At 38.2% G+C, this 15,931-nt stretch overlaps 2 pseudogenes; both read left to right on the plus strand.

The window, feature by feature from the left end:
- Nucleotides 1-3,151: 3,151 nt before the first annotated feature.
- LOC127414668 (fibromodulin-like) lies at nucleotides 3,152-9,390 on the plus strand (annotated as a pseudogene).
- Nucleotides 9,391-12,278: 2,888 nt separating this feature from the next.
- On the plus strand, nucleotides 12,279-13,192 carry LOC127414669 (odorant receptor 131-2-like; annotated as a pseudogene).
- Nucleotides 13,193-15,931: the final 2,739 nt, after the last annotated feature.

A 15,931-nucleotide genomic window follows, 5' to 3' on the forward strand; every position in this document is an offset into this window, starting at 1 on the left:
TATCGTGTGCTTCAAACCATTGAGCTATTTGTTTGGTATAATTTTTTTAATTTGGTCTAAAGAAGTCTTCACTGCTGCACGGAGAGAGATGACCATACTCCACCAATATGTCAGATGACGCAGAATATAAATATGATCCAGCGGTTTCTAGAGAGCTGCAAAAGAGCCATCATCAGATTCACATTTGTCCCCCAGAGCTGAAGTCCACACTAAAGATCAAGAAGAATGTGATGACGAGGAATATAAACTGTCGGGTCCAGTGCCCGGGTTAGGCATCAACAGAAAGGTTTGGGCAATATTCCACAAGAAGAGTGGCAAGAAATATGCCTTAAAGGTGGGTTATCTATTTGGTCAGTTCATTATTAAGCTTCACATCTTAACCAATTTTCAAAGTTTTTAAATGAAGGACATTTTTTTTCAGTGATGCATCTGTCACATAATGTGCTCCTATTGTGATACATCATGCTTAAGATTTTTATTTTTTATCTTCCCTTTTGGGTCCATGTATCAGTAAACACTGAGGTGTTTAATGTTAGTTGCCAACTCAATAAAAGGATTTGGTGATAGATGGGAGCAATTTGGTATTCCCAGTAATTTTCTCAGGTGATGATTCTTCAACTGACACTTCTATACTGTAAGGAAGAAGGGTAGGTGCCTCTGATTGGGGCTGTTGCCGAGAATTCTTGGCCCCCTGACTGTATATTGCTCTGACCCCCCCCCCCCACGAGCACCTAAAATTTCCCGCCGTTCGCCCTAGCCATCGTAGCTCTGGCCCTGACTAAGATGCTGTATTTTACTGTGAACTGAAACAATGTTTAAGGAATAAGTAGCTCAAAATACTGTAAGAATTGTGAACAAACTTGGGCATTTATATTTTAGTGTGTCTCTTTACTTATTGGTAGCTTCTGTCTTCATCTTCTCAGTCAATGACATTAAACCTATCCCACATGATGAGTGCACAAAAAATCACTTTTACTTGCCAATACATTTTTGGTGTTGGAATGTGCTTCAGTACATTGGAATTGGTTTCATGTTACTGTCTCCTTAAGTTTAATTGCTTTTGCTGTATCATTCTTGGTTTTGTAAGTCGCTTTGGATAAAAGCATCTGCTAAATGAATAAATGTGAATAAATGGAATCTGTTCTGCAGCAAACACACATACAGAATGATAATTTACAGAGGGGGAGAGAGTACAGTTACAAGTTTAGCAAGCAGAACAAGAGGACTTATTTTAAATTACAAAACTGTGCATCTTACCACACACACACACACAAAATATTTTCCAACAATTAGTAGGCTACATGCACAGGGTTTGTCTTGTTAAAAATATTAGGGAACTTTAAAATTGTGCTTTTCAGGTCAAGTCACATAAATCTCTATAGTAAATAAATATATACAGTATTTTTCTAGTTACTGCTCTAAAAATATTTCTAAATATTGCCTCATGAAGAGCTTATGTTGTGTAACTTGCTCGCCACCACTGTCATGTTCTGTTTGTAACAAAATTGGCCCGGTTGCTAGGGAGGGTAGATTAACATGGGGTAACCTCCCCGTGGTTGCAATTAGTGGTTCTCGCTCTCAATGGGGCACATGGTAAGTTGTGCGTGGATCGCGGAGAATACCATGAGCCTCTACATGCTGTGAGTCTCCGCAGTGTCATGCACAGCGAGCCACGTGATGAGATGCGCAGATTGACTGTCTCAGAATCGGAGGCAACTGACACTTGTCCTCCGCCACCCGGATTGAGGTGAGTAACCACGCCACCACGAGAATCTACTAAGTAGTGGGAATTGGGATTTCCAAATTGGGGAGAAATTCCCCGAGAGCCCTCCAAGAACGCCAGATTTCGCTAATTGATTTATTATATTTCATTTTATTTGAAAAAAGTTATTTTTTATTGTAATTTATCATTCAAAGTTTGGAAAAATATTTTTGCTGATATCTAAAGGGACACAGAGCATGTCAAAATATTACAGGCTTAATGAATAAAGACGTGTTCAAATAATTCTGATGTCTTGGAGACTTTTTGAAACTACCGTATTGTTGTCACCTCTGACAACCCTTAACCCTTAAAACTAGTTTTGGTCTGATTAACATTTTGTATTGATTCATACAGTAAACAAAGAAAAGCAAAACATATATACACAAAATCAACATTTATTCCAACTTGAAAAGGCTGGAAGAGCTATTGGCATGGGCCAGAATGAAGATTAAGCCAACAAAATCACATAGTCTTTCTATTAGAAAGGGGGTGAGGAACGATCGGATTTCATTTGAGGTGGAAATAATCCCAGTTGTGGCAGAGCAGCCTATTCAAAGTTTAGGGAGAGAACACATGGCAGAGTTGGTCTTGAAGCAACTGAAAGAGGGCCTGGATAAGAGAGACAGTTTTCATCTCCCAGGCAAATTCAAGGTTTGGTGTTACCAATTTACACTCTACCATCGCCTGATGTGGCCGCTAAAAATTTGTGAGATTTCTGCAGCGCCAGTGGCAAGGATGGACACCAAGGCCAACAGTTATATCAGGAAGTGGCTAGGCCTGCCATGTTGTCTCTCAGATGTAGCATTGTTTGGAAGAAATGCTTCACAACTGCCTCTAAAATAACTCACTTTGGGCTACAAGCAGGAAAAGACCAGGCTTGTTTTGGAGCTAGGGGAATCAACAGACAAGGCAGTGTGGGCAGGTCAAGTCCAAGTCTGAACAGGCAGAACTTGGAGGGCAGAGGAGGTTGTAAACCAGGTGATTTCAAGCCTGAAGCATCGAGATATTATTATAAGAACACAGTCAGGAAGAACAGGCCTTGGATGGATGTGGCTCCCAAACTGTGGTCAGCAGCCTCCTGAAAACAGAGGAAAGCAATGGTAGTTATGGAAGTAACTAGGATGGAGGAGGAAGGTTATAAGTTTAGGGCAGTCAGCCAGCAGCAGCATGGGCGCTGGACCATATGGGAGGGGACATCTGATAGAGTGTTAGGATGGCCTGAACTGTGGAAGTTTTCTAATAAGATACACCTATGATACCCTACCAAACCCTGGGAATTTGTCTCTGTGGTATGGCAAAGAGGAGAGCTGCTCCCTCTGTGCGGCCCCAAGAGTAAACTTGCAGCACATATTGGTTGGGTGCAAGATAGCTCTGGCACAAGTACGGTACATGTGGCGTCATGATCAGGTCCTGCGGAAGCTGTCAGAGATGCATAGAGTGAAGGCAAACAAAGGCAAACATGCTCCCCAGAGGCAGGGTGTCGATTTTGTTAAAAAGGTAGGTGCTGCACGAGGCACAGCACGGAGGGATGCCAAATCAATCTTGGTGCCTGGAAGTGATTGGTCAATGATGGTCGACCTTGGCCAGCACCTAAAATGTCCTACCGAGGTTGCCATTACCTACTTGAGGCCAGATGTAATGTTGTGGTCGACTTCAGCTAGGAAAATAGCAATGATTGAGCTTACTGTTCCATGGGAAGAGGGTCAGAAGACAGCCTATGAGAAGAAGTTAAAATATGCTGATCTGGCCGCAGAGTGCAGGGAAAATGAATGGAGGACTGCCACCACCTGTGGAGGTTGGGTGCCGAGGATTTATGGGAACATCAATGCTGCACCTTTTTAGAGACATTGGATCTTAGGAGCAGCTTCAAAAAAGTCTTTGAAGGAATTGGCCGAGGAAGCTGAGAAAGGGAGTTTCTGGCTATGGTTAAAAAGTGGGGGGTTCAGAAGTAGGAAACTGAGGAATAGGGAACCTTGGTGATATGTGGTGAGGGCTTGTGCTGAGGTAGTATGCCATATGGAACCGGTGGCACTGAGTTACCGAGAGATACGGTTCCAGTGCCAGTAGGGCACTGAGTATGCATCTCGGTGCCAGTTGACCAACGGGCTGGCACGTATGGTTGTGTCGAGGTATTATGACATATAGAACCCTGGTTGCAAGTAATTCGTGAAGGAAGGATGTCTGGATGCGAAGGCAAGAATGAGAGGTGTTGGAGGCGATCCAGTGTCCAGCTGCGGGGGGTGGCAGGGAGACATCCCTGACTGCTGCTCCACCACCAGGAGATGTTCCGGGATTAATGGAGCGAAACATTGAAGATAGGTGGCTCCCGGCTGATGACCCCGCAGCTGGGCTGAAGGCACTGGTGGAGGTGCGGCAGGCAATAATGCCTGGAAGGTTGTTACAGCTACCTGTGCATCTGCACATAAAGATGTGTATTTTTATCAACCTGCTAAGCTGCTAAATGTTCAACAACTAATAAACGGCAGCCTGACACATTACGTCACAATCTTATACATGGTTCGTCGTGAAGCATTACTTCCATAAAGTATGAATTCTTTTGCATTAACTCTCAGAAATTGTTAATGGTTACACATTCCCTTATGACATATGAATGAATGAAGAAATTACTAATTGGCTCCATGTGGGTGTTTTCTACATTATGTTTATTTTGCAATCATGATGTCATTAAAAGCAGCGTGGTCTTTTATGAAAACCTAATAAATATGGTTATATAAATGTCTCCAAGTTTTGTGACCATTTTTTTATATATTGTGGAAACCACTTTGCACAGCTGTAAGAGCAGACCTTCCATTCATTAGGTCCATTTAAAACGCAAACAGTGAACCATAATGGGTTCTTGATTTCTAACCTTTTTGATGTTTATGGTTGCCTGTTTCATTTTTTTCAGTTTGTTTTTCCTGTTCACAATTACGCAGTATCCAGATATTTTCTCACTTTCCTTATAAAAGTGTTTTTGAAAGAAAGAAAATGTACTTTGCATCATTGTGAGTTTTGAAATATTGCAGAAAGAGTGCCATCCAATAGACAAAAGAGTGTGCAAATATTGGGAATGATTGTAATCAGAAGAACCCAAAAGGGTTTTTTGAGGGTGTAGGACATGCACATTAAAAATACACTCTGGTTTCTGATTTAAATGCTGAAATTACAACAAGACAATTATGCTCCATCATACTAAGTCAAATGCCCCATAAACGCATACACTCGCATACACACACACAAAGAGTCATCCTGTGTTGGGATTATGATAAGGCAGGGGTCCCGTCCTGACAGAATCTATGAAGCAAGGCTGTTAAATTGCAGATGTTTTGCCTTCACACACATGGCACATATTCACATAGCCTCAGGGCACTAAATACAGCACAACATGTTAGTGTGGAATTTATCAAAGTTTCACCGTATAGGCTATACATTGTAGACATTGGGCTGTGCAACTGTATCAGTCTACTGGAGTGAGATCTAATAAATAAATGTGGGTTTAGGAGACAGTATAAGGTACAAAGTACAGTTTTTGTGTTTACTTGTGTATGTATGTAAATTAATTTTATAATGTAAGCACAAGTATGTTGAGTACATATGTAATGCATTCAAAGACATTTTTGTGTTTGTTGAAACATAATAATTTGTGTGCCACGAAATTATTCAATTCATGTCATAATCTTGATGCTTGCATGCATCTGGAAAGCATGGCCAATCCATAGCATGCTTTCTTTGTTTAGTCTCTCTCTACCTTTTTCTGTATCTCTCTCTCTCCCCTCAGCGGTGGAGACACACAAAAGAGAGAAAGAGTGAAGGGCATAGACGCTTCAACTGCAGGTATGTACTCAATCCTTATTTAGCAGAAAGCTTATCATAAAAGTCTAAGATTTTAGTTTTCTCAGCTCATAAGGGAAGTATAGGTTTGTCTATGCATACATTTTAAATGTACTTGACTTTAATGGGCTTTTATTACTGCATAAATCATTTTCTTATTGGCATTTATTTAATTACATATAAAGTCATTCTGCTCTGACATTACTTAAATGAAGGATAATAATGTCATCACTATTGGTAATGTTGCGAAATTGTTACCAGAACTTGAACAAATTGACAGGCAGCTCCTCCCAAAACAACATTAGTTTAAAACTGCATGACAATTTGAGTACATATTTATCATCTTACCATTAATTGTTACAATGAAACAACTAATTAAGGAGCAACACTTTGCAGTGTACTATTCAAGTCTTTCACAGCAATAGAACAAGGGATTTATGATTCTGAAATTGTTCCTTAACATTTTACCCTGCTCAAACCAAATTAATAAATGATGCCTGTTCAAACAAGAATGCAAACAAAGATTTGATATCAACGTATTATTTTTGAATATCTTCCAAGAGTTAAGCTGTCGCGATCTCTCTACCGAAATTTCCATCAGGCAAAACTTGTTTCCTTCCCTACAAACATTCTGTGGTTTTGAACAAATGAAACAAATTACATATGGCATACTTGCCCAGACCTGAGAGAATTTGCATGATAACCTGATATCTGTTTAAACCACAACTCTGTTCTAATGTATAGAAAACATGCTGCATGTAAATAATGATGATTATCTTGTAATCAAATCAAATCAAATCACGTTTATTTATAGAGCACATTTAAAAACAACCATGGCTGACCAAAGTGCTGTACAGTGGCATCACAGGCAAGACAGTATAACAGAAATAAAACTTAGGTAGTAGGGCAGTTTCACAGCTTAACCATGATTTAAGGTAAATTAAAAGCTAATGAAAATAAGAAAGTTTTAAGCAACGATTTAAAAACAGATAGAGAGGAGGCGGTCCGGAGGTAATCTGGTAAGCTGTTCCACAGTTTGTGGCCAGTGATACAAAAAGCACGATCACCTCTATGCTTCATCCTGGATCTAGGAACAGACAGAAGTCCACGATCCCCGGATCTCAGTGATCTGGTTTGGTTATGCGGACAAACCAAATCACAGAGATGATGGGGTGCCAGATTGTTTAATGATTTATAGACAAATGTTAAAATCTTAAAATCAATTAGAAATCTAATTCTGATTCTACCAGTGCAAGGAGATCAGGATGGGAGTGATGTGTTCATGTTTACAACTGCCCATTGAAAGACTTGCCGCAGCATTTTGGACCGTCTGCAGGCAGGATAGAGCTGATTGGTGCAGGCCAGAGTACAGAGAGTTACAGTAATCCAAGCGTGAAGAAATAAAAGCATGGATCAGAAATGGTAGTTATGGATAGAAAAGGTTTTGTTTTAGCTAGGTGACGTAGGTGGAAAAAACTTGATCTAACCACTTCATTAATTTGTTTATCAAACTTTAGGCTACTATCAAAGAAAAAGCCTAGGTTCTTAGCGTGAGAATTGAGATGAGGAGTGAGAATACCTAAGCCAATGTTGTTCACTGTTTTAAGCTCGTTTGGTCCAAACAGGATAATTTCTGTTTTACTCTCATTAAGGTGTAGGAAATTATCTGTCAGCCAGGTTTTGAGTTCCTGCAGACAAGCTAAAAGAGGGTCAAGATCTTGTTTGTCATGACGTTTTATAGGTGCATAGATCTGTGTGTCGTCAGCGTAACAATGAAACGTTACATTATCTTGTAATGATAGTTTATATATTGAAACTTGTGTCAGGAAGACATAAACTCTGTGTCATAAAGGTGAAGTGTGTAATTTCTGAACCTCTAGGGACACCAAACAAAATGGCAGACATAACGACGTTTTTCAAAAAGGTATCTTGAACACTCCTCCTGTATTCCATTGGTTGGACAAACAGATATTGCCATCCCAAACTAACTTTTGTTCAGTAGCGGATTTAGGCATGGGCGACATGTGCCGTTGCCCAGGGCGGCATCTTGCGGGGGGGCGGCAGCATCTTGCAGGGGCGGCACGAGGCATCCACACAGGGGTGTGTTGAAGCGGGTTTTGCCCAAGGCACCATACCTTACACTTTCACATTTTGTTCTAGAACATAAATTACACACAGTCATACCTCAAACATTATTTTTAATGCTACTGTATTTAAAAAAAACAAATGCATGTAGCAATAACAATGCTAATTAAGGACTACAACTACCATCAACATGTGAGCTACTTGCTTTATGAAATGGATGACTGTTGTAGTGCTTATTTAGCAACAGGTTATCAACATGCATTTTTTTAAGAACACAGTAGCATAAAAATTTACGTTTGAGGTATGACTGTGTAATTTATGTTCTAGAACAAAACGTGAAAGTATCTTCAAGTAATTTTCACCACAGATTTTTTTTTTATATATATTTTTTTTTTTACTTGTAATTTGAAAATCCCTATTTGAAATTCCTGAGGGAGCCCATGGTGAATTAGCCTTCCTGGTTTGCCTACAAATTGATATCACAGAAGAGCATCTCTAATTTGTGTTCATTTTAATACCAGAACAATTACACACTTCAGCTTCAATGCTTGTGGATAGTCATCATGTCCTTTTACGTTGCTTATACAAAAAAACATGTTAGTCTGTGGCTCAAGGTGAAGCTACATTGCATATATTTGTATCCTGATCAAAAACTTTTTTCTCTAGTGACAATGAGAGCCTGGATTGCACTGTTGTTGTTGGCAAGGCTTGTCAATTTATCCATGACACTATCAACCAGCACTTTGTCCTGGCTAAGTTACCTGCGCAACTGAGCATATGGTCACGGTTATGGTCGAATCATGCCTCCTTAAGAACAGAAGATGAGCCTTCTGTGCTGGACTGCCCCTTGGAGTGCAACTGCCCTTCAGCCTACCCCTACGCAATGTACTGCAACAACCGCAAACTACATCACGTACCATTTGTACCATTTCATATAAAGTATGTCTACTTGCATAATAACCAGATCACAGGCATCACAAATGGAGTTTTCGACAGCGCCCCAAATTTGGCTTGGATCAGCCTCCACTCAAATAAGCTGAGCTCCAACAAGATTAGCGACAAAGTCTTTGCCAAGCTACCAAACCTACAGTGCCTCTTTTTGCACAACAACAACCTAAGTCTTGTTCCACAAGGTTTACCTCACTCCCTAAGCGATCTACGTATGAATCACAACAATATCTCGGTGGTCCCGGCCGATTCCTTCCGGGTTTTAGAATGAGCAACCTGACCACCCTGCATCTCCAAATGAATGCTATTGAAAACCTTGGTAGTTAACTCAAGGGCCTACTATCCTTAACTCTTTTAGACATGCGAGCAAACCGATTGAAGAAGATTCCAGAAAGCCTACCGCCAAAGCTAAGCCAACTCTACCTCGAGTACAACTGAATATCCAGCATTCCTGCTGACTTTCTAAGCCACCGGCCTGAGCTACGCTTTGTATGGCTGTCACACAACCAGCTCATCAATGGTGGAATTCCAGCCAATGCTTTCAATGTCAGCACACATGTGGAACTCGATTTGTCCTTCAACAAGTTGGAAAGGATCCCCACTATCAGCACCAATCTAGAGAACCTCTATCTGCAGGCCAACAAGATCAAAGAAATATATCTTTATTTTTGTGGACAAAACTATGAGAATTTTGAAATGGGTACTTTAACATAATCTTTTAGAATATATTAGACAGTTGTATCAATAAGGGCTGAAATGTTAAATACAGGTGTGATGGGGATGTAGTAAACATAATGATTAGTTGCATGATGAGAAAGTGTACATGATTACTGGGTTGCCAAAAAGAGGCTACATTTTATTTTGAATATATTAATTAAAATGTCAAATCATGTGTGTACAAATAATTGTTTCAGTAGAGTAACATTATCTTGCTTTTATTACAGTGTTTAATGGTGTTTACCAACTATTACATACATTTTACTGACATATGGTCCAAATAATGGTGTTGGTTGGAAAACAATGGATTTATGTTTTTTAAGAGGCCTGTGTCAAACATTAATTTGTGGAAAAAGATTAATAGCATGAAAATCAATTGTACTTAAATCACAGTTTGAGAAGTTATTTTATGAGGATGATTGATAAAATATATGCTGATTTTTCAGATCTAGAGAACAATCTTTTCAGTTCTCTGATCAACAGGTCAGGGTGCTTTCTTTCAGTATCACAGATATTCTGCTGCTTTAATTTAATGTGTCATGAAGACCTTGGGGCTCTGACCGCTTATTACAAACTATCTGTACCTACAGCAGTTGGCCTATACTCAAATCTATATACTCCATTTGACTTACTCCCACCTGGTCGAAGCTTGCGCTACTAACATTGTCATTTATCATCAATAACAATCAAATATTTTTAAAGCAAAGGAGTGAAAGATGAAACGTTCATTCAAGGTGATGAATTGTACCCTGGGAGCCATCTGTAATCAGATGATCTTTCAAGTTGTTCCCCTCAGAATGTGGTAATCCCAGGCATATTTATTAGTTTTTATAAACAGCCTTGACCTTCACTGAAAGCTCTAAGGGGAGCTGGTTCCACTAGGACAGTGTTATAAAATGCAATAATTACTGAAGAAGAGTTTGACATGCTTTTCCCAAAGGAATTTATCACATGGCAGCATAACCTGATTCTTCCACCAAGATCTCTGAGCAGTCGGACAACAGATCAACCCTTTCACTCAATTATCAGTTCAAACAATTAACAGTCACTCACACACGACTAGTTACAACCCCAAGAAACATGAGGGAAAAACCTTCTAAAACATATGTCATCACTTAAATTAATATCATTTGTAGTTATTCACATATGACTGAAAATCTACTTTTGCTCTCAATCTAATTAGGCAAATAAGGAGAAAATTGTGCATTAAAAAATTTGCGGTACAGTGTATTGACTGGTGGAGGTACAATAAATAATTTTGTACTTATGAAAAGTCTTTCATTTTTACATAAATCAGTGTTCTTGAATAAAAGCAATGAACCCTTGTCACACGTCTGCATGCCGAGAAGCGGAAGTCATATTTGGATAAACTTGAATGTTGGTGAATGGGGGACCACAGCAAATGTAATTTTTGCTTGCCCGTTTACTCCAACAGCAAAAGAAAAAATCAACAGTTATGCTTTCACAGCTTTGCAAAAAAAGATAAAAATATAGAGCGCTGGATAACAGCAGTAAGAAGAGAAAAACAGGCCACATTTTCTGTCACTCCCTCAACAGCTAGAAGCCTCATCGCAGCTGTGGTAACTGATTTTTTTAAAAGTTATTCCATCCAGGTTAATATAATACAAAGTACAATGTTATAAATTTACACTAAATATTTTTAAAATTGGAAATATAAAAAAGTTTGCTACATATACGTTGTTAAAGAAGGCGGAAACGCGTCATAACAGGTCTGTGAAAAGGGTCCGTTCTTGATTCATAAATGTATTGAAAATATTTTGTGTTATTGAGGGAAGAAATAATTATTGCAATCTTTAGATAGATAGTTGAACTAACAATGAACAATACTTTTACAGAATGTATTAATCTTGGTTAATATTAATTTTAATATAAAGTAATACATAAATAAAAAAAAGTTGTATATGTTAATACACTATGAACTAACAATGAACAATTGGTATTTTTATTAATTACATTTGGTACATGCTATTATCCAAAGCAACTATGCATTCAGGGTATACATTTTATCAGTTTGTGTGTTCCCTGGGAGTCAAATCCATGATCTTGGTGTTGCTAGTGCCATGCTCTGCCAGTTGAGCTACAGGAACATTAACTAACATTAACCAAGATGAATAAATGCTGTAAAACATATACTGTACATTGTTAGTTCACAATACCAAATGCATTAACTTATGTTAATGAATGTAACGTGTTACCCTTTAAAGTAAGGCACTGTTAGCAATTGTATTAAAAATCTCCTTTTGTGTTCAGCATAAGAAAGAACCCCATCTGGGTTTGGAACATGAGGGTAAATTACGAAAGAATTTTCATTTGGGGGTTAACTATTCCTTTAAACATAACAAAGCACTTTAATTTAAAAACTGCCATATACAGTAGACTTCTCAAGTTCATATCTCACTAAACAAGAGACATATGCTTGTTTTGTTTTTTATTTTACTTTCTAATCCTTAGTAGTTGAGCCCCTGTTTAAGGTTAATAAACATAAGGTTAATTTGTTTTCCAGGTTGTACTGAGAAAAAACATTTTTGTTTGCTTCAACCTCCTTGTTTTTCTGACTTTAGGGACTCAGTAGTGACAAGATTATAGCAAGACTCATGAGAATATGGCAACCCCTGAATAGCATATCACACTGATAGCAGCAATAATATAAAGAACAGATCATCCTTAAAGTGTATCTAGAGGCAGTAGATAGACAGAGAGATACCCGATAAACAAATATTGTATATCTTTGATGTACAGATTTAAACTGTATAGTCAGCTTGACTAGTCCTTTTGGATTCCTTGATGGCACCAAGACATGATCTAAATACTATATGTAATGCAATTTTTTTACTGTTTTGAATTATCACATTTATAAGCTATATAATATTTATGCAACAGGACATAGTTTAAAATAGTTATTTAAGATCACGAAATGAACAGTTCAGAACTGAATAAATGCAAAGATTTTCTCAAGGAGGCCATTTTCAAAAACTTCACTGTGGTTTTATTTGGTGCCATTATCAATTTTATCAATAGCTTGCTGCTGCATACATTCTTCAAGAATCCTCTCTTCACCCAGGAGCCGTGCTATATCCTCTACATGCTTCTGATCGTAAATGACATCATTACGCTGTCTGTGTGTGTCCTTTTGTACATTTTTAGCTATACAATAACCCGATTGAATGTTGCTTTCTGCTGCATCCTCATCCTCATTGCCAACACCGTCTACAAAAACACGCCACTTAACCTGGCCGGCATGGCTATTGAGCGCTTGTGGCCGTCTGCTACCCTCTGTGAACGAATATGCACAGTCAAACACACCAAACTCCTGATCGGCATCATCTGGCTGGTGGGAGCCCTGCCTGGCATGGTGGACTTGTTTGTGGTCTTGGCTCTCCGTCCTTCATCATTTTTTACATCTAGCTGTATGTGCTACCTCCAAAATTTTTTCGATTTTGTGTACAACATAGTAAGCAATGCTGCCTTTAACATCGACTACATGTGCTCAGTGTGGGTGCTGCTCTTTTACACATACTTCAAGGTGCTAAAGCAGCTGCTTCAGAACCGGCCCAGGCACAAAAGGCCAGGAGAACTAACTTGCTGCATGGTGTACAGTTACTGCTATGTACACTGTCCTTAATCACACTGGTCATAGACCAGGCCTTTACAGTTCTCTTCCCCTACTTCCAGTCTGTAATGTATTTCTGTACCTTTATTCTCACAAGTATTCTACCTCGCCTGCTGAGTCCACTCATATATGGTCTGAGGGATCAGAGGTTTAAGAAATACATGAAGAGTTCACTGACATGTGGCACTGTGAAGAGAGCTGTTGACCCTAACGATTAACATAATTGTTCTTTTATGGCAAATTAAAAAAGCAACTGCAATTGCTGACTAATATAAAAGTTTTCTTTTTCTAGTTAATGTCATTTTTTTTTTTTTTTTTTTTACTTCAGCATAGATATGGAGTAATGTTCATTCAGTGTTTTTAAAGATAATTTTCTACACATTCTGCTCATCATCATAATACAAATAGTGAAATTGCACTACAATGCGAGAAGACAATCAAACCTTTCTTTCCATGTGTGAACAAAACTACTTTTCCAAATCATTATTTCTATAAGAGTTTATTTGGTTGTACTGTACAGAATGATTGTTCTTGTTTTGTAATGCCTCAAATTATCTTTCTCATCAATAGGAAACAGCTCTGTGCAGTGCTTGCAAATGACTGCACAATCACAAAATCAACTATTAATAAGATGCTCGGAAATGTCCTGTTCAAGGCAGGACAATATTCATTGCAAACAGACATTTCAAAAGAAAATCCTTTTTTGTCCTTGTCTCCTGTGCTGTGTCAGAAATTTGCATTAAATATTTTTTCTTTCCCCCATTTTTTCAGTTTGCATGCCTGTAATACTGAAATAAATAATATAGATCAACATTTGTGGGTAACAATACCTCAAGTGTAATCACAATGTGCTACTAATTGTTATGTTAAATTAATAAGGCCATAACTAGTAGACTTCTAAAGAGTCCAGACTGAAGGAAAAGAGGCGTGTGCCTGAATGATAGCAATTAGCTTAATTGCTTGCTTGTAACAGTGCTTTATAATCAGGATGCAAAAAAGGTAATCAGTTACAGATACATTTATTGACAGATGTAAGATGCATTTAGTAAAAGTGGGTATTACTGGCACGATTTATTTTTTTATATAGATAGATAGATAGATAGATAGATAGATGTTTAATGAAAGAAATGGCACATTCTGGCAATGGCAATTTAATAATTTCTATGTATTTTTAATGTTAATAAAGTGTAGCCTCAACAATTAGAGGAGCTTTTAAATATGAGACAAACACGGTCCTGTCAACAGGCTACATGTTAAACATTAACCAATATTACATTAAAATGTGTGGGCTATCATTTACTACATAAGAACAGAATTCACATGAAATTAGAAGCTGTTTTAACCACTCAGTGATTTAGATAATTTGTAATTTGTCATGTTTACATTCTACATTCATGATGCTAATGCTAGCACTTTACGTGGCCATAACATGCACCGGGTCCCATCTGATATTGTATTTTATGATTAAAAATCATAAAAAAAGGTTTTTCCCAGATAGCAAAATACACAGTTCCAGTTAGAAACTCACCTGCCGGAGCCTATCCCTTCAGTCCGCTTCTGCCTCTTCCGCAGTTAAAACGAAATCGGCTTGAGTGTGCCAGAGCTGGCCCGTGTTCATTCTGTATGTAACCATGTATGGTTCATAAATGTTACATTTACAATTGATTTTCAGCCAAAATGTTTTCTTGCATTTTAAAGGGCATAGGTATTTGTCTGATCATATTCACTTATATATTTTTTATCAATAGATATATTACTAATGTACAAAGTCATGATTATAAGAAGACACCATTTGCATGTCAATTAAGGATATTTATTGCACACAAATAAAAAATTATTTCAAAGATTTCATAAAAGTTATGCGGAGCCCACATTGATGCTGCCTCCGCTTCTGTCTACTTAATGCTGCATATCAAAGATCTTTCATAGCGGACTGGTGTTTTGTGGTAAATAAAAAGTACTGGCAGACAGCACCAGAACATTACAGAGACATGGTTTAATACATATGTTTCAAAATTACTATTAATTTCTTTAGAAGTAAAACTTTTTAAATGAGGAAAAAAATTACTGAGTGATAAATCTAATCCACTATGTAGCTTACTCTACCCAAGTCATCTTTCAAAAGCTCTTTGTGTGCCAGTCAATGGGCTCTGAGTCACAAACTAGCAATTAGAGGTCAAGGTGAAGGTCTAGGGACAGATTTAATATTTTATGGACAGAGAAGATTGTCAAGGATTTTCACTTGTGATTCCCTGAAAATCTTCTCTGTTCAGTTACTGCTTGCTTTTATATTGAGCAGGTGACCTCACTCAGTGTATTGCTGGTCAGTATTGTTGGCGAGACCTGAGTCACTCATGCATATTTTGCATGTTTGGGTACTTACATGTGTTCCCCCGTACTTTTTACTTAAAGGGGTCATAACAGGCCTTTTTATGATTGTTTTAATATATTTGAGGTATACTTATAATAAAGTTTTTTGCATATATTTGTTAAACATACTTGTATTTGTCAGATATACTTGGGTTTTGGTGCTGCTCCTCCTGTAAGAACTGACAGTAAACGGCCACTGTTATGATTGGCTCTCTTCTTGCCATATCACTACTCACCGCTACTGACATCACAATGTGGAGGAAGTAGAAAATGAGTAGTTTTGGCAGCTTGGTTTCAACAAATGCACTTTTTGCAGTGTGGAAGAAGTTTTGAGTTCTAAAACTTAGTATGTTTTTATAGTACAATGACCTCTTATACACCGATGAGCCAAAACATTATGACTGCTCACAGCTAAAAAGGCCACATGTCAAGGTCTGGATAGATTAGAGGGTAATGATGACCCCTGACCACCGTTGAAAGTACCTACAATGGGTACGCGAGCGTCGAAACTGGTCCTCGGAGCAGTGGTCCAATGAAACGCATTTTCTTTTACATCACGTGGACGGCTGTGTACGTGTGCGCCGTTT

This window comes from Myxocyprinus asiaticus, chromosome 24 (assembly GCF_019703515.2).
Source record: "Myxocyprinus asiaticus isolate MX2 ecotype Aquarium Trade chromosome 24, UBuf_Myxa_2, whole genome shotgun sequence".
In the NCBI taxonomy this organism is placed as follows: Eukaryota; Metazoa; Chordata; class Actinopteri; order Cypriniformes; family Catostomidae; genus Myxocyprinus; species Myxocyprinus asiaticus.